Below are 19,940 nucleotides of genomic sequence, written 5' to 3'. Positions count from 1 at the left end.
TCTCTGTCTTTTTAGTGTTTTCCTGGCTATCCATGCATGTTTATTTCATTCTATGAGCTCACTATCTACTTGCCTAACTTCCTAAAAATGCTTGTTGGCATTTTATTGAGCTTGCATTAAATTTCTTAACTAATTAAGGGAGAACTGACAATTTTTTATGATGTTGAATCATGTTATTCAAAAATGGATTCCTTCCATTTATTTTGTTTGCTTTTGTGGCTTCCAGGAATATTTTAAAATTTTGCTGATAGAGATTTTATACATTTCTTATTAAGTTTTTTCCTAAGTATTTAATCTCTTGCTATTGTAAACGTTGTTTTTTCTACCATTATTTCTTGTAGCTGGTTATTATGTATATAAAGGGTTATTGGCTTCTATATTAACATGCAGTTTTAATTTAGTAGACTCTAATCATTCATTACCTTCACTGTCCTCCTGAACAATGTCAGAATTTAAACTTTGCTCTCTACTCATGCCTTCCATTTTATTTTCCTCCAGTATTTAATTTTCTTCTTGATTTCTTCTCATTCTTGGCATTATTATTACTATGATAATCAGTCAATGCTTATTTAGATTTATCCACAAGTTTTCCATTACCTTTGCTTATCATTACTTGTTGAAGTTCTTTTTTTCATTCTGGGTTCACTTTTTTTCTTCCTGAAGTATACCAGTAGTGTGTGTTTCCAAAGGGATCTATGAGTGATAAATTCTCTCAGTCTTTATTTAAAAATGCCATTGTTTAGCATTCTTTTTTTTAAAGATTTTATTTATTCATTAGGGAGAGAGTATGTGAGCAGGAGGAAGGAACAGAGAGGGAGGAAGAAGGAGGAAGAAAGAATCTTAAGCAGACTCTGTGCTAGAGCATGGAGCCCAACATGGGGTGCAATGCCATGACCCTGAGATCATGACCTGAACTGAAATCAAGAGCTAGATGTTAACCGACTGAGCCATCCAGGTCCCCCTTTAACATTCATTCTTGGATGTTAGTTTAGCTGGATAGTATGTTGCATTGTCTCTGACATTTGTTGTTGCTTATAGAAGTCTTCAGTCAGCCTAACTGCTGCTACTTGTTAATATCTCTTTTTGTCTCTAATGGCTTTTGAAGTTGTCTATTTATTTATAATGCACTGTTATAGTACTGTGTGTGCGGGTTTGCATTGTTTTAATTTATTATTCTCAGGATTTTGTATGTTCTTACAATATGAGGACTTCTCCCTTCAAGTCTGAAAAATTCTTGAGTATTATCTCTTGGAATATTGACTCCTCCATTCTTTTATAATTTACTTAGTCTCTGTGGTTCTTTCTAGTTTTATGTTCAGCCCTTCCACTGGATTTTTTCGCTGGCTCTATATTTTTATTTCTAGATTTCATATTTGATTCTTCAAATCTTTTCTTTTTCTTGTTGCCTATTTTTACCATATAATTTCTATTCCTGCTGTTAAATTTTGAACCAGAGGTAGATCAAGGTTTTGTGGGACCTGAAGCTTGTCCATTTTGAGAGGCCTCTCTTTAAGAACAAGAATATACAATTACAAATATTAAATTAAGTGCAATAGTGAATATTTAGTTGGAATGAGAAAAAAAAATCACACATCAAAAAATTTCAAAAAGCTGACAAACCACAAATATCACACAAAATCTAGAAAAATAACTTTATAGTTTTGTTAATTAATTGCTGACCTCATCCTCATATGACAAGTTTATAATACTATTTTAAAGGAGAAAATGAAAAGATTACAGCCTTTTCTTTAGCATATTTGATCATTTGTGGTTTATAAAAATTAGCTTCGGCTTCACATATAGCTTTTGGCAGTATCACTCATTTACGAATTGGTGTCACATTTGGGAAAACCTCTAAGTTCTTTCATATACAAGCTGTAAGAATTGGGATAATTTTTACATATCAGCATCTAGCTCTATACATTTCAGTTTTTTTTTCTTTTCTACTTATTTGTGATTCAGGTAGTATAGGACAAGTTTATATTGGGATCCAGTCTCTTGCCTTGTACTTTCATGTCACTATATGGAAATGACTATGAACCACATAAATATGTTTCACTAAATCCACACTAAATGTATCCAAACTAAATGGTTCCTTGCCATTCCGATGCCTTCAAATAAAAATAGAAATGTGATAGAGGCAGAAAGGAGAGTCGCAAGTAACTGTAGCCAATTAAGGTTAAAATATATTTTATAGATTTTATGAAAATATGAGAGACCACTTGAGTACATTGCTAGATTCCTTCTCAAGACTTTGGGAAGGGCCAGTTTTAGTGAGAGACCCTGAAAAGTTAGTTACATTAACCTTATAATCTGCCTCTGCTGTGACCATCTCAATCATAATTATTTTATTTTATGATTTCTTTTATTTTATTATGTTACATTAGCGACCGTAGAGCACATGATTAGTTTTGATGTAGTGCTCCATGATTCCTTGTTCGTGTATAACACCCAGTGCTCCATACAATATGTGCCCTCTTTAATATTCAATCATAATTATTTTAAAGCCTCTTTCAAATCACTTTATTTAGGCACAGCAGTTGCCTCAGTGGACTCTTTTCATGGTGTGGTTTTACTTTGAATTATCTGTAATCTTGGGCTATGAAATCTACTTCTGTGGGGCTTGCTTTCTGTGGGAGTCCAGTGGGCCAGTAGTAACTTGGTGGTTGCCTTTAACCGGATTCCATTAAATGTTTATGCTACTTTCTCAGCTAGGGTAGGGGGCCACACAGTATAAAAGTTGTGAATTTACACTCATAGATTTACATGGAACAAACTGGACATTCCAACTACTTGCAGGTGACTCTTCACCCTTGTGCGGTAGAGTCGGCCTTACTTTCTGCTTCCCTGAATTGTTGGGTAAAGCTCTTCTAGACTCCGATTCAGATTTGAGGCAGCCCTTCAGGGGTCTGGGCAAGATCAGTTTTAGCCTTTCAGGAGCACAAAGCCATTGGTCTTCTTTCCCTGTGTACATCAGAAACCCATCCCACAGCTATTAGGACTTAAATACAGATCCAAGACTCACACGGGCCATTTCTCTTTAGTTTCTCTTCTCTGACTTTGAGTTCTCTCTTCATTTTTGTCACCTGCCTTGCTTTCAAACTCTCCTAAATGTCCTACATCCTTTCGTTAGATTTTATCTGATATAGCCATGTGTTTGGAATTGGGGAATGATCACTTGAGTAAATGTAGGCAGCCCAGGGGCAACTCATTCATTCATTCAGCACTGTATTTTTGAGTGCCCTTCTTGTGTCTCATGCTTCCTAGAGTACTAGCTATGCTTCAATATGTAATTCAATTCCTTGCCCTTGTGGAGTTTACTTTCTAGTAAAATGATATCTGTTCTTTTGTGCTGAGGACTCTTTTTTCTTCCCATGCAGAAAGGGTGAGGTGAAGGGGGTAAGCTTCCCTCTTTTCTCTTTTCTGTATGTATCTGAGGTTACAAACATGCTATAGCAGCTCTGTGACTATGAGTCCTGTCTGAATAATCTGAGGCTATTTAAAGTCAACTGTGAGTCTACCATATAGTCTCTGTGTTCTCAAACATTTTACTACTGTGGACCTTTATTTAGGAAGGATTTTTCTGTTATACACAGTGCAATAATAATTAAGACCTTGCCCCAGTTGTTTGTGCATGCTCAACAACATAATTCTTTAATTATTTGAAAATAATTTTTCTTTTTATTCACTTTTCTTTCATTTACATACAGAAAAATTCACCTTTTTGGTGTATAGCTCTAAGAGATTTGAGAAACTGAAGTCATGCAACCACCACCACAATCATGATACAAATGGTTTCATCACCCCCAAATAGTCCCTCATCCCTTTTGTAGTCAAATCTACCTCTACCCTCCAGGCTTTGGCAACCACTTATCTGTTCTTGACCCTTCAGCATTATCTTTTCAAGAATGTCATGCAAATGGTATTAAACAGTATGTAGCCTTAGGTATCTGGTTTCTTTCACTTAGCTCAATATATTTGAGATTCAACATATCGTTGCATGCACCAGTAATTTGTTCCTTTTCTTCCATTTTTAAAAGAAAAGCCCTAATCAGAATTTCTTGTTCATAAAAGCTTATCATGGTCAACAAGAATTGATTGAAATGTGATATTTCTAGTTGCTAAGATACTATCAAATAATTATGTCTAATGTGTGCCACATTATAGATTTTTAGGGAAAAAAGAAACAAGACTTCTGATTTAAAAAACTATTAAAATAGGAACAAACATACTGTGGCAGGAGGGAGTTCAGAAAGTATCGCAATCCAAGGAGAAGTCAAAAGAATGTGGTGATCTTTTAGTAAATGTCGGAAACCTGATAGATGGTTAATGTAAGATTTTTAAAGGTGCTTTGAGTAGTGCTCAACAGATATTTGTTGAATTGTTGAAGAATGAAATGATGGCATCTCATTAAACCTTAGGGACTTCCTGAATTATGGAGACTCCCAAGTTGATGATTATGTGCCCAAAAGACCATCTGGCTTTGACCCCAAACCTACCAGCTGCTACGTGTGGTTCTCTCTGATGCTGGCGTAGCAAAAGTTTTAGCATCTTCTCAAACTCATGGCTTGTGAGGCAACACAAAAGAGCAGCCAGTTAGCACACTGCAGTCATTGTCCTGTATCTTTCCAGAAGCTTGTCTGGGGTCTGCTTGCCAGGCTGCTGCACACCTGCTCCAGATTGCCTAGTCACATGGCTCACTGAGCAGTGACTTCCCTTACATGAGGTGGCCACACATCTGTTTTCTTTAATCAGGCAAGCAAAGTGTTTATGGCATGAGCCAAATTTCACCTTTAGATGCATACTCAAGAGTCCCCATTTCAGGTGACAAGAAGCAACTGCACCTCTGGGGGCAGGGATGATCCCTTGTGCCTGAAAGGGGTGGTCTCTTCCCACACCTGTGTGCTTCGTACTCAAGCCAAAAGGATATAAGACACATATTAAATATAATCACTGCTTTGAAGTAGCTTACTGCCATTTTGGAGGTAGCATGCCATGGTGCAGAAGGCTCTTGTTGCATGTTTGCTGAGTGAATGGTACATCTCTGTCCTTTTAGGTAGGAGGTATTGGTGTATAGAATCTTGGGGTTGGAATGACCTTAAATGTCATCCAGTTGAGCTAACCAGGTGACCACTGTTGCTTGGACAGCCATCTCTGCTTCTCTGCCTTCCCTCTGTTTCATCACATGAGACAGCTAATATCTTACCATGGAGTATGTCTCCTTGGTCATTCCCCGATAACCTAGTTCAGCAGCATGAATCTGCTAGCTTCTTGGCTGTGAGCAACTTCTGGTACACCAACTGGGAATAATAGTGAGAGGCCCTTGTTTCCTCTGGTGATTATTAAACTTGATTGCAGCCAACTTCCTGATAGACAAGGATTTGATTTAAAAGCCCACTCCTTTGTTTGCGTTTTATGGGCCTATGTTGCATCCATTTGAAAGATCATCTTAGTTTCTCTTTTTTTCACTTCTTATATAGGACTAAGGACTCGATTTATTAGACTCCTACAGTGTAAATTATTAGAGGTTACTAAAATTTGGTATCCAACACTAAAAGTGTTAGCTTATTTAAAACTTTGAGTTAGAATTCCTTTCCTTACAAATACAGACCTTCTTGGTGTTCCTTGAACATGATAAGCTCATGCCCACCCCAGGATCTTTGCCCTTATTATTTCCTTTGAAGACTTTGGATAATAATGACTACAAGAAATACCTAATTTTTATTAGGGCAAATCTATTTCCCCTTGTCTTTTCTTCCTTGGCTAAATTTTTCTCACTGATGCCAATAACATGTACCCCTTTCAGAGAGAGGGAGAGAGACAGGTATTGCTGAAATCCAGCTCATCTCCCAAGCGCCTGGAATGTGTGATATAATTTTCCACTAGCTGAGCTTCAGTGTTTTCCTAACATTAATTTTGGACTTTGACCTTCACTGGGAAAGGCTAGATCAGAATTCAGCAATTAAAAAAGTTTGATTGTATGCTCCTTGTAAACATCATGTAAATGGCCATAAATACAGATTGCACATTCCAGTTTACTTAACTTTCTCCTACTTTGTGATGTAGATTGAAATTGTTTTCTATCATTTTTACAGATCTTTAAAATAGGAATCCACTCTCACATAATCAAGAGGTGACCGCATTTGCTAGCCTTTGTGTAGAGCATAAAGTATCCCTTGGAAATAAGACAGTTAAAACCCACAGTTCAAAAAGAGCTCCTCCAAGCTTTAGTTTAGCAGTCCTAGCCAAGGAGCTGGGTGAACAGTGATCAAAAACACAAATGGTATTCAACCAAAGAAACTCATAATATACTTTAAGTATGCACTGAATCTTTTATTAAATTATTTTGGCTTATTAAATGCCATATTTAAGGTTGCTTTTCAAATACACTTTTAATAATGATCATAAGTGTACTGCAGTGTAGTTGGTGCACCCATTGAAAGGGAGAAATATGCCGTGTAGTCATAAAACCCGTAAACTGCCATTTTGTAAGTGGCTAAGAAGTGAATTGCCACACAAACCCAGACTCGCAGCAGCTGCAGATAAAGGAAAGAAGTTTCTTAATGCTGACACCGGTCATGAAACTGATATTTTATTTAGATGTCCTTGCAGCACAGAGCTCGCGGAAATCATGTTTATAGTCTTCATGCAATAGAAATACAAGCAATAGTGTATATTTTGGCAGGTAGTGCCCGATTTAGTTGTAATAATTCACAGCACTGCTCCAGGCCTTCCATGTTGCTCCAGGCAAAAACCTGTATTATAAATTATAGCACACAAAGCTGAATTTGACCTACCAGTTGATGCATAATAAACTGACTTAATTCTGAATATTAACTACACATTGTGGCCTAAAGGTTTTATGCTCTCTAAATGTAACAATAAATTATACAAAAATCTTCCTCTTGGGTGAAGCCTAAATATAAATAAATCCCCAATCTTAATACTACGCCGAAAGACCGGTTACTATAGATACCAGAAAGAATATATTAATCTTAAATATTATTGCAGAATAAAATAACTTTAGAATATCACTAAATACCTGAACTAATTATAGAAACTTTGGGGAGAAGTTTCCGTACTTTAATAAACCACTTTCCCCTTTGGCCCATTTCTTGAGTGGGAAACGGAAAGATGCCTTCTCTCTTTGTTGATCAGCATGAGTAAAATGGTTTGTTCTAAAAAATTCTCTCCTGTACCAAACGCAGGGTTTAGTTCATATAAATGTGTCCATGTAAGTGCTCAGCAGATATTTGTCAGTGAAAGAATGAGTTCTGCATGTTTTGGAACATTGCATATTAGATCAAAACAGTCTTGGGTTTGAGGAATATGTTTTCCTAGGTTTAGATATTTTGCTCTACAAATGACTTCCTGTGCTATTTTGAGCAAATCCCTTTGCTTCTCTGAGCCTCTTCACTTGCTTATAAAGGGAGATTAAGAGAAAAAGGACCCATCTCTATCTCACAGGATTGTGGTTTAAGAAGAGTTGAGACCAACATCTGTGGAGTGTTTTGAAAATTATTATTATCTCTGGCAAAGATGTATTACACAGGGAAGCAATGACCAACCCTAGTGTAAGGGGTAGACTCTCTTTGCCATGCTCATATTGTGTGACTCTACCTCTACTGGCCACAGTTGACTAGACCTGGGATAGTCAGTCATATCTTCTCTCTTGAGAATTTGAACTGAGAGATCCAGAGTCTGAGAATTGTTTCATAATTGTCCCCAACCTGGAACTTCCTTCATGGAATCTGGTTCTGTTTCCCTGTCCCCACTTTCCATGAGCTGTGCCTGTATCCTAATAACAGACCTCCCTTTCCTCAAGTTAGATTGAACGGGATTCTATTTCTGGCAACTGAATGATCCCTAAGACAATTTTTTGCAAGTCCCTTCACTCACTACTTGAGCAACTACCACAATCCAGACTCAGGAATTTTTGGTTTACTATTGGGAGGATAAAACATAAAACTTACTGCAATATGAGTCAAAAAATTCTAATACATGTAAAGATATGAGCTGTGGTTTAAATGAGATAGCAGGGAGGAATAATACCTGCTCATGAATGAGAGGTAGGTTAGGAAAGACCTAATAGATTAAAAACCTCATATGCATCCTTTCTTTATGTACACTGCCCCTATCATGGTACATACTCCCGTTATGTCTTGTGGGGACTGTAACAGTAGCTTCCTAACTGTTATCTTCATACTTAGTCTGCCCTTCGTGCTGCTTCCAGAGTTACCTGATAATATCCAACATGTAATATCAAGCACGGATCCTAAAATGACTCTTAAAAGACCCCCACACCTATGTTTTATAGTTAATTGTTTATGCATCTGTCCTTCTCTGAAGAAGTAAGTAAAAGGCAGAACAGGTGCTTCTCATGTTTGCCTCTTCAGTGAACAAATGAAAGGTGCTCCTGGAAGGGGCTCAGTGCTGCGATTATTTAATTTGGGTGGGGATGACATTTGGATTTGTCCTAGAACAATGGCTAAGATTTTGAAAGGTGGATATAGGACAAAGGCTTTAAGGACCGGGGAACAAGAGTCTGAGCATGAAGGGAGGAGGGAGTTCAAAGGAGTTTCAGGGACAGGATGTCTTCCAGTTTGGATGGAACAAAGGGAAGAGATAATGAAGATAAAGAAAGAAGATAATGTTGGAAAAATCAGTTGGGATCCTCTTGTGGAGGATTTTAATTAAAAAAAAAAATGTGAGCTTAATTTTATAGGCACCAGGGAGTCATGTCCATTGAGCATAATGGTGATGTGATCAAAACTGGCTTTTAAGGAGCTGAACCTGTGAGAGGTGCAGAGGGTGGACTGGAATGGAAAGACCTGATTACTCTCATCATACTCCAAGGGAAGAGGGCCAGTCACGCTCCCCCATTGTTTCCATCTTCTTAACTATTTCTTTAGATTTTACTATTCTCTATTTAGACAAATTAAAAAAAAAAAAAAGAGTTGCCCACCATGGCAGTCTCCTTTTCCTTCATCTGAGGTATTGCAAGAATTTTTTTGGGGCTTTAAAGCATCTGATAGACAAGAACAAGGGCATATCATCCCCATCCAGATGATCACCCTTTCATTTTTAGTAACGCTGGAGAGATGGAAATGGTTTGATATGGAGACACGCTTGACCTGTTCTATTTTTGCCATGCTTTCAGGCGGCTTAACAAGAACACTGGGTTCCTGCTTTGACAAGGGAATTGGAAGGTTTTACTTTCCCTCTGTGGTGTTGGTTTCCCTTCTGGCTCCCCCTACTCAGCAAAATTCAGAAACCTTGACCTCCAAGTTTCAGTTGCCTTGTATCCCGAGTATCACTTCCTCTGTGAAGCCTTCTTGGATTCTTTGCCATCCCCCATGCCTGAAGTGATTCCACCTCTATGCTATTTCCTTTTTCCCACCTGAAATTCTGATTATTTGTAAAATGATTTTCCATGCCTTCTAGCCTAAAATGTCCTTGAGGTCCGAATCAGCTCTTACTCATCCTTACTACCCCTCTCCCCTCATCTGTTTCATTGATCACGTGTCTTACACATAGCAGGGTACCAATACTTTATGTTTGAATAACACGTAATATTGTGCACAAATTATCTATGTATCAGGAAATGAAGGCTTTATCATCCCACTTCCATTTTTCAGATTAGAAAGTAAGTGTTTGAATGACATACCTAAGTTGCATAACATGGCAAAGCAAAGACCAGAGCTATTTTTTGCCTTCTAAATTCATAAATACTCTTTCTACTATACCCTCCTACCTCATGCTGTCTGATGAATGAGTGAATTTGGATTTTAGTGAGAATTTCTTCAGGGGGGATTACACAAAATTTTCGTGAGGAAAGAACCTGTTGAGATGCCATCACAGTTGGCAACATCCTGGGGAGGCACATATGACAAGCAGGGTGGTGTGGGAGAGCGCCGCGATCCGTCTCAAGTATTTAAAATTCAGCCATTAATCATAACAGCTGCATTTTTGCTTCAAGTGATCAGCTACTAATGATTTCGACATTCTGAGTTTTAGAAATTCCTATTAATTGTCCTTAAAAAAAGGGCAAGAATGAATAATCTTGACTTCATTTGTGAGGAAAGAATCAATCTCTCATTCTCTTAGCTGCTCTCACTTTCCTTTTTTCCCTTCAGAATCATTTGATCTAAATTGCAGTTATTTTCTAGTTCCTTATTTCTGTGGGTCTGACTTTTAAAGGCTGCATGTTCTAGATAACAGTTTGACCCTCAGAATCAACAGGGAGGGCTGGGTCCTTTGCTAATAGGTGCCTCTAGGAGCAGCATGTATGAGTCAGCTTAGACACAAGGCTGGACAGGAGATTGAAGAGTAAACATCCAACTCATACTAGTACGGTGATGAATTTCTTCAACACTGAGAAGCCAGCATATCTTTAAAGATAATATATGAATACATATATGTGTGTATACATACATAGACATATGTGTGTGTGTATGTATGTGTATATGCACGTGTCTGTGTCTATGTCTGTATCAGCTATATATAGTCACCACATGCCATCGACGCTTAATACAAAAGCTCTTGGGTTTTTCCATAGTTCCTTTTAGTCCTTGCTCATAAATTCGTAGAATTTAGTATGAAGGTTTGGGGGCTTTCAAAATGGGTTATTTCTCATCCTAACTTGTTATGCAAGGTAATCAGTCCAGTAAGTCACTAATGATCTCAGAAAGACTAAGCCATTCCATACAGATAGCATTCAACTGCTAGTAAGTTAGGAATTTAACTTTCTTTCTAATGGGAACACTCCTAAGATAATTCCGTCAAGTTAATTTTTAATCATTTGCATTTAGACATTTTGTATGAACCTGTGTATTAGTTTGCTAGGACTGCTGTAACAACGTACCCCAGTGGTGCCTGGGTGGCTGAGTCCGTTGAGCATCTGATTTGTGATTTCATCTCAGGTCCTGATCTCAGGGTTGTGATATAGAGCCCTAGCTCGGGATCCATGCTGAGTGGGCAGTCTGTTTCAGATTCTCTCCCTCTGTCCCCGCCTCCTTCCTGCACGCACTCTCTCTCAAATAAATAAATAAATCTTAACAACAGCAACAGCAATAGTGTACCACAAAGTGAGTGGCTTACACAACAGAAATTTATTGTTTCGTAGATCTTGAAGTCCGAGATCAAGTTTATTGTTTCGTAGATCAGAAGTCCGAGATCAAGTTGCTGACATGGCCATGTTTCCTCTGAAGGTGCTAGGGAGGGATTATTCCAGTCGTTCTCCCAAATCTAGTAGTTCCTTGGCTCTTGGCAGCAGAACTTCAGTGACATTCTTCCTGTGTGCACATCTGTGTCCAAATTTCCCCTTGTGATGAGGGCACTGGTCATACTAGAAGCCCACCCTACTCCAGTATGACCTTATTTTAACTAATTACATCTACAAAATTCTATTTCCAAGTAAGGTGATTGGGAGTGCTGAGGTGCTGGGAGTTAGGACTTTAACAAATGAATTTTGAGAGGACAGAATTCAGCCCTCAACAACCAATTAAATTTTCAGTGTTCTAGAAGGACCTAACTACCCCCTCACTCAAATTCCAATTTTTGTTTTTGTTGTAGGTATTCTTACATGACAAGATGGCCATCAGGGATGTTAGCAATTAAGCCAGCCAAAATCTGTGGAGTCAATTTCATGGGTGCATGACTTGCCAGGGCAAGGTCTCAGCTCCATTACCTGGCTCAACTAAGTTGACAAGCATTAAATAATAGTTGCCATCATTTTTCAGGTTCCCATAATATATGAAAGAGTGTTTTAGGGTTGTATAGACATTATATAATCCTTATAAAAACACTACAGTTACTACTTATAATGCCTATTTTATAGATTAGAAAACAGGCTCAGATGGTTTAAGAGACTTATTCTTGGTCATAAAGACTCCAGAGATCACACCTTGCAGTGTTTCAGAAACCTGCTGCCATCACTGAGTTGGTCTGGAATCATCTGCAGATCTGGTGTCTGATCTGCCTTGGGTAACTCATCAACATGGCCTCACCCCATTTGGAGCCCTTGATCCAAATACCCAGGAATTTTCTCTTTTAAAAACAGTTTTGTTGTTTTGTTTTGGGTGGTTTTCCAGTTTATTACCACATCCAGAGACCAGATCCATGGTTAGTTGACTTGGTTAGAACCTCTTCTTTTTTCCTTCTAGCCTCCTTCTAGACCCTTCCAGACCCCTGCTCTTGAAATCCTGGCTACTGGCAGTGATGCTGGACCCATTTGGAAGGACCTGCTCGGAGCAGGACTTGCTAGAGGGCAGGTGCACTGCCTGTTTGATCAGTCTCCCCACAGACTGAGCTTAGTTTGAAAGATACTCTAATTTTTTCAGATTCTTGGGACACTATGATCGACACTGGTTGTGTATCCCTTGGGTGGGCTCAGGTTGGCATGTGAGAGAGAAACTACTGTTACTGGATAATTAATAAATTAAATAAATATTTGTGAGCACTATACTGCACACTAGTTTAACAATACTAGAAGCCACAGCCATGTTTCCTTTCCTCCTAGAGCATCTCAGACTCGCTCCAGATCCAGTTTACTCCCCTATTCTTGAAGTTTCATCACTGAGATCTTAGCATGCTCTGAAGCCATGGCTGCATGAGTTAGAATGTCCCTATGAGACAGAAGCCTGTGGAATTCTTAAAGTGAAATTTCCAAAAATCTGTTCTTCAAAAAATTTCAGGTTTTAGCCATACTATGTTACTCTGTTTCACATGCATTCTAGTATCATTGCTTGAGTAAATAATAAAGTGGTGGAGGTATGACTCATATTTTGTCTCTGCCAGGGGTCAAAATTTGGGGGTACCATGAGAGTGTGTGTTGTATTTGTAAATGCCATTTATCTTGTGTGCCATGGGGCAAAAAGTCTAGTAACTGCATGTTAGGTCAATTTCAAATGACTATGGCAAACCCGTCAAACACCTTGCCTTCTCCTCAGTGATCCACAGTGAATCTCTTATTTCACAAATGCCTCTAAATGTGCTTTGAGTCTATTTATAAGTGGCCTATACCACCTCCAGGGCTGGTAAGTCCCATAAGTTTCCTACCTGCTGTGTGAGGTTATATTTCCTTTCAATTGTTCCCAAATGGCTTCCTTCCAATTTGGAGCCTGCTCCCCAGTCCTCATGTGTAGGGTTAGCTGAACAAGGCCATGTACAACTTCTCACTTCCCTTCATCATTATCTTCGGAGACTTTGATTGGATTGTTTCTGAGTTCTGGTCTTTTCAGGCTGAGGAAAAGCTGCATCGTTTGAAAGCTTTCCTAACACTGCAAAGGCTGCCTACCCTTGATCATCCTGGCTTCCCATCACAGCGGGTCTGCTCTGGCTGTTAAATCTCTAGAATTATGGCACCCAGGACAACAGGGGGTCTCCCAGGCAAGACCCCCTCCCCCAACCCAAACCCCTTGCCAGGGATGATAATGAAATCTCTTGGTTGCATCTTCCTTACTTTCATCCCCTGAAGATTCCTTCAGCCAGGAGAGTATCCGTCTGAGAATTCTAAAACAGCAGACATCCCACAAAAAAGAGAAGCAGATTTCCTCCAGGGTCACGTCATGTGCTGTCATTCCAAGCGTCTGATTTTTAGATCCTGAAGTTTTGAAAGCCCCCGAAGAGAGGGATCACCTGCTGAAGGGCTGCATGGCTAGCCAGGGAGAGTCTCTTAAAGCAGGCTTTATTGCAAGCGTGAGGACCCGGTTTATTAGAAGCACTAGGGGGAAAAGCCCACACCCGAGACTCCTCACAGGCTTGTAAAAATCAGCCCCGAGAAGAAACATGTTGGGATCAATCAGAATCAGCTGGCCACCTGGCTGGAGGGAGATGGCAAGGAGGGGGATGGTAGACACTTTGAAAATTCTGCCTTGAATAAAGTGCCCTGGCTCCCTGGGGTTGGACAAGGATGAATGAAATGTGCTTGGGCTTGTGCTGACATCCAGTCCCTGGAGTGAATGGCATCTGCTGCGGGAGGCAGGGGATTCTGTTCTTTTTCAATAGGAGCCTTTGTGGTGCCTGGTTTAGAATCTCTCAACCCTGCCATTCCTGTTCCCTTTAAAGGATGGCTCATCAACACCGAGTGTTGGGTAAACCTTGAAAAGGTAGTCTTGTTCTTGGCCAAATGCTGATTTAAAATTAGGTTTTCCTCCATACTTGCAATGGAAAATCAACTCAAAGACTTGGCTTAACTAAGTGTAGGCCAATGAGGAAGACAAGTGACCATCTTAGTGATACCTCTGCGTTTTTTGAGATTTTTCACTGAAAAGTGATTTTTCCCCCCCAAAGTGTGACATTATTTTACGTTCAGTCGCTTGAAGGCAGAGAAACCCTAAGAGGGAGGCTAGGGAAGCATGCATTTACTGAAATGAGCAGAATTTCAGGTCAGTCAAATCCAGTCACTGCTGGGCAGGCTTTGTGATCTTAGGTAAGTTAACTTCTTAGGGATAATGACATCTATTGCACTGGTCGGAATGAGAAATAAATATGATAATGTCTACAAGGTGGCCAACATGTGCAGCACATGGCAGGTACACAAGGAATGTTAGTTTTTTTTTTTTTCCTTTTTAGGGACACAATCAAGGGTCCTTCTATAAAGGAAATGTTGTTGGCCAATATACAATCATTCACTTTCTCTTTGTTTTCATTTCCTTTCTGTGTATACTATAGAAGAAGATAAGTGAACTAATAGCAACAAGTTCATGAAAGGGCTAGTTGTCACTTCGGAGGTTGGGTGGATGGCAGTCTTTTTGTCCTTCCTCAGGAGAACATAGACAGAAACTGAATAGGATCCCATTTGAGGACGCATAGAAGGTCTGTGAGGAAAAAATAGTCTTACTTCATGAGTGTTAATAATGGAGCAATATTAGAAAAGTATAATGGTTGCTACCAGTATAAAAAGTGATTACATTTATTTTTAGATTTTTGGCAAGTGAAACATGCTCTTTGGTAAATAGAGAAAATGATAAGACACGAAAACATGGATAGAAGCTGCAGGACTCAAAGGGCCTTAGTTACTTGAGAACAACCCAACCATCCACCTGGGCCATCAGAAGCCCCCGGCCATCCACTGTGGGCCATCTTGCCTCCTTCTGCCTACTATTCTGTACTGAGCTCTGCCATCTTTCAGAACACCTGCCCAAATGCCATCCTTTCTCTCCCCATGTGTCCTCTTTCCTAGGACCTCAGGCTGCCTTAGGAAATCAATTCTCTAGGCCCTTACTGTATTTTACATGGTTTTTAAATAGCATATTTCCTGTGTTATTCTGTTGATCCTAGGTGATCTGCTTTAGGAAAAATAATTCAAAATTAGATATAAAATTATCCCTTTAGAATGATAAAAGGAATCATAACAAATGACAAAGGTTAAAAAGCTGACAGATACCACAAATGTCACAAACTTTGGGGAAATTGCTCATTGTTTTAATCAGTGAAACAATAAATAAGCTTCTTTATTTGTGCATTTTTTTTGTTTTGTGGTGTTTGATCACTTTTTCCTATTACAGTGATTTTGTAACATTGTCTATAGAGAAAATAGATTATCTACTGTTTTCTCATAGTTGATTGAAATTGGTTTATATCACTCATAATTTAGGATAATTTTATTCAGTGTCACAACTTATTATTGGTAATTTCATGTAAATTCTTAGGATTTTTGTCAAGTTTGGGCAAATACCAGTCAGGTTATTTTTTTTTTTCTTCCCTATAAGAAGTAAGATTTCAGGCCATTTCACTTTTTTCTTTTCATTGACTCACCTTCAGTGCTCTTTGAATGGATTGTATTAAGAATGTTTCTGGAAGCCAGAATGGCTAAGCAGTAACTTAATTATACTCAGAATTTTTCATGTTCTACATAAATACATTCCACTAAAGCTAAATGAAATGTTTCCCCAACTCAACTTCCCAAAAGTTGTATCTCCAAAATGCTCAAAAGCCAATCTAATTGCGACTGACTCTCAAGGAGAAAGACAATGGAGGGAAAACTGGATTGGTAAGAGACTAAATTAGATGAAGTCAAACTACTTTTTAAAAATGACTTTTTGCCAATTTTATAAAGTTACATGACCTAAACCTTCATTAGTGTCATGGCTGATCTGCCTCTGTCCTCTTGGCTCTGGACCTGCCCAGAGAGTAACCTGGTAGAAGGTCAGTTGATGCACGAAGTGTGTCTAGGCCCTTGCTTATATTCTGACTTTACTCATGCCTTCCCTTCTCCCTCCCGCTGTCCGTTCCTACCCAGCCTCTCAGGTCCAAGCTGGCATACCATCTCCTCCGCTGTGATCACCTGGTCTTGTATTGTTCACATCAGATTCTCCCTTGCCCCTGCCATATTCCCAGTGATGGGGAGAAGGGAATATGGTGGTTAACCTGGGGGCAAGGACACCTAGCACAGCTTTGGCACTTGAATCCATCTGTTTTCCAGTGGTTGACTAATTGGTGACTGCCATCCTGACCTAGACCACTCACGAGAGCCAGATGTTTCTCCAAGTTATTTTAAGGATTCCTTTATAAATGGAATTTGACTCCTTTTTCCAAAGATAAAGGAAAGCCTGCTGGGTTATTGCTCTCTGCCTACAAAATGTACAGAAGAGAAAAGCCTTTCATAGATGACTGATTTCTAAAACAGATGTGCTAAGTTCCTTGGGCTAAAAACTTTAGTTGGAAATGAATCAGGGCATTTTTAATATGAGTTTTTAGAATGTGTACTTTGAGCAATGCTAATAATGATCAGTGTGATGGTAACTTGGTTTAAGGGTTTTGAGGATCGAGAGTGCTAATAAAACTGCCCAGAGGAACATGAGCTCACCTGATATAACAGAACTAATGAAGGACTCAGTGCACAAAAGTGTCTCTTGTCAGAGAGGAAGTATTTGCGCGTGGTCTCATCCTACGATGCGCTTGACAAGGACAGAAATAGAAAACCGTTTGTGGCCACCTGGCAGAGATTTTCCTGGTGCCTTGGTTTATTATTCCTACTATTGTACTTCCCTCTTTCCTAAAAATCTTTTTTTTTCCTCTTTGCCTTTTCAGTTGGCTTCAGCACCTTTTGTGAGTTTTCATCAGCACATTTCATTCTTTACTGAACAATGAAAAGATAAGGGAGGGAGAAATGAGAGAACGAATCTATTACTAATTGTGATGGGAAAGTCAGGGGAAATTGTGCTGGCTTCCCTGTTGTTCGTCCAAATCATGTTGTTAATTTTCCTTGACACATGCAAGAGGGAGATGAGGTTCCTGTATTTAAGTGAAGAATTGTGAGCATCAGGGGCCTTGCCTTCTCTGTGGTATGATGAAAGTTATTATTTTTTGAGAACCTACTATGTGTTGGGCTTTGTGCTTTGCACTGATGCCTGAAGAGAAAGACAAATCCCCTGTCCTCGGGGAGCTCAGAAGCCCTCTAGCCTGAAGTTTGTCAGCCTTATAGCACAGTAACTGCAATCCTTGCCTGAACACCTTATGTATGTCAGGAAATGTGAGAGATCTAGAGAGATAAGGTAGCCTCTGTCCAAGGAGTGTGTGGCCACACCAGAGAGTAGTCAGGCCTTACAACCCTGGAAGCAGAGGAAGAAATCTGTGTGGGTTGTAAGGGAGCAAAAACACTAAAAAGGAACACAGTGCTTAACATAGCTGGTAAGCTCCCAGTGGCCCTAAGAGGTGGGTGTTTTCCCATTTAAAATATGAGACATTCTGCCTCAAAGAGGTTGGTTATTATTTTCAGTGTCCCATAGATGGACATGGAGCTTCTTGAAGGATGGGGGTATCTTTTTTTTTTTTTTTAATTAACATCTAATGTATTATTTGTTTCAGGGGTACAAGTTGTGATTCATCAGTCTTACACAATTCACAGCACTCACCATAGTACATACCCTCCCCAATATTCATCACCCGGCCACCCCATCCTTCCCACCCCCATCCCCTCCAGCAACTCTCAGTGTGTTTCCTGAGATTAAGAGTCTCTTATGCTTTGTCTCCCTCTCTGGTTTTGTCTTGTTTCATTTTTCCCTCCCTTCCCCTATGATCCTCTGTCTTGTTTCTCAAATTCCTCATATCAGAGAGATCATATGATAATTGTCGTTCTCTGATTGACTTCTTTCACTTCACATAATACCCTCTAGTTCCATCTACGTCATTGCAAATGGCAAGATTTTGGTTTTTTTGATGGCTGCATAATATTCCATTGTGTATATGTATGTGTGTGTGTATACATACATACCACATCTTTTTTATCCATTCATCTGTTGATGGACATCTAGGCTTTTTTCATAGTTTGGCTATTGTGGACATTGCTGCTATAAACTATAGCAGCAATGTCCCTTTGGATCACTACATTTATCTTTAGGGTAAATACCCAGCAGTGCCATTGTTGGGTCATAGGGTAGCTCTACTTTCAACTTTTTTGAGGACCCTCCATACTGTTTTCCAGAGTGGCTGCACCCGCTTGTATTCCTGCCAACAATGTAGGAAGGTTCCCCTTTCTCTGCATCCTTGCCAACACCTGTTGTTTCCTTACTGGTTAATTTTAGCCATTCTAACTGGTGTGAGGTGGTATCTCACTGTGTTTTTGATTTGTATTTCCCTGATTCTGAGTAATGTTGAGCGCTTTTTCATATGTCTGTTGGCCATTTGGATGTCTTCTTTGCTGAAATGTCTGTTCATATTTTCTGCCCATTTCTTGATTGGATTATTTGTTCTTTGGGTGTTGAGTTTGATCAGTTCTTTATAGATACTAGCTCTTTATCTGATACGTCATTTGCAAATATCTTCTCCCATTCAGTTGGTTGTCTTTTGGTTTTGTTGAATGTTTCCTTTGCTGTGCCAGAGCTTTTGATTTTGATGAAGTCCCAGTGTTCATTTTTGCCCTTGCTCCCTTGCTTTTGGGGATTTTTCTAGGAAGAAGTTGGTGTGGCTGAGGTTGAAGAGGTTGCTGCCTGTGTTCTTCTCCAGGATTTTGATGGATTCCTGTCTCACATTGAGGTCTTTCATCCATTTTGAGCTGTTTTTGTGTGTGGTGTAAGGAAATGGTCTAGTTTCATTCTTCTGCGTGTGGCTGCCCAATTTTCCCAACACCATTTGTTGAAGAGGCTGTCTTTTTTCCATTGGACATTCTATCCTGCTTTGTTGAAGATGAATTGACCATAGAGTTGAAGGTCCATTTCTGGGCTCTCTATTCTGTTCCATTGATCTATGGGTCTGTTTTTATGCCGGTACCATACTGTCTTGTTTTTATGCCGGTACCATACTGTCTTGATGTAATAGAGCTTGAAGTCTGGAATTGTGATGCCGCCAGCTTTGGTTTTCTTTTTCAACATTCCTCTGGCTATTCGGGCCTTTACTTGTTCCATATAAATTTTAGGATTATTGTTCCATTTCTTTGAAAAAAGTTGATGGTATTTTGATAGGGATTGCATTAAATGTGTAGATGTGTAGCATAGACATTTTCACAATATTTGTTCTTGCAATCCATGATTATGGAACGTTTTTCCATTTCTTTGTGTCTTCCTCAATTTCTTTCTTGAGTATTCTATAGTTTTCTGAACACAGATTCTTTGCTTCTTTGGTTAAATTTATTCATAGCTTTCTTATGGTTTTGGATGCAATTGTAAATGGGATCGACTCCTTAATCTCTCTTTCTTCTGTCTTGCTGTTGGTGTGTAAAAATGCACTGTTTTCTGTGCATTGATTTTATATCCTGACACTTTACTGAATTCCTGTATGAGTACTAGCAGTTTTGGAGTGGAGTCTTTTGGGTTTTCCACATAAAGTTTGGGCGTATCTTATTCATCTGTGTATTTTCAAAATCCTGACACACAGGAATCAATCTTTGGGAATGAAAGAAGAAAACAAAAGTACTGGACACAGTTTTGATACTCAGATCTGATTCCAGAGCCTATGGAATTCCCTTGATTTCATGACAGAATTGGGGAAGTCAGAATGAG

Source organism: Enhydra lutris, unplaced genomic scaffold, assembly GCF_002288905.1.
Source record: "Enhydra lutris kenyoni isolate GAN:26980312 unplaced genomic scaffold, ASM228890v2 scaffoldscaffold31, whole genome shotgun sequence".
In the NCBI taxonomy this organism is placed as follows: Eukaryota; Metazoa; Chordata; class Mammalia; order Carnivora; family Mustelidae; genus Enhydra; species Enhydra lutris.
The sequence above is the reverse complement of the archived record's forward strand: the minus strand, read 5'-3'. Positions refer to the sequence as shown.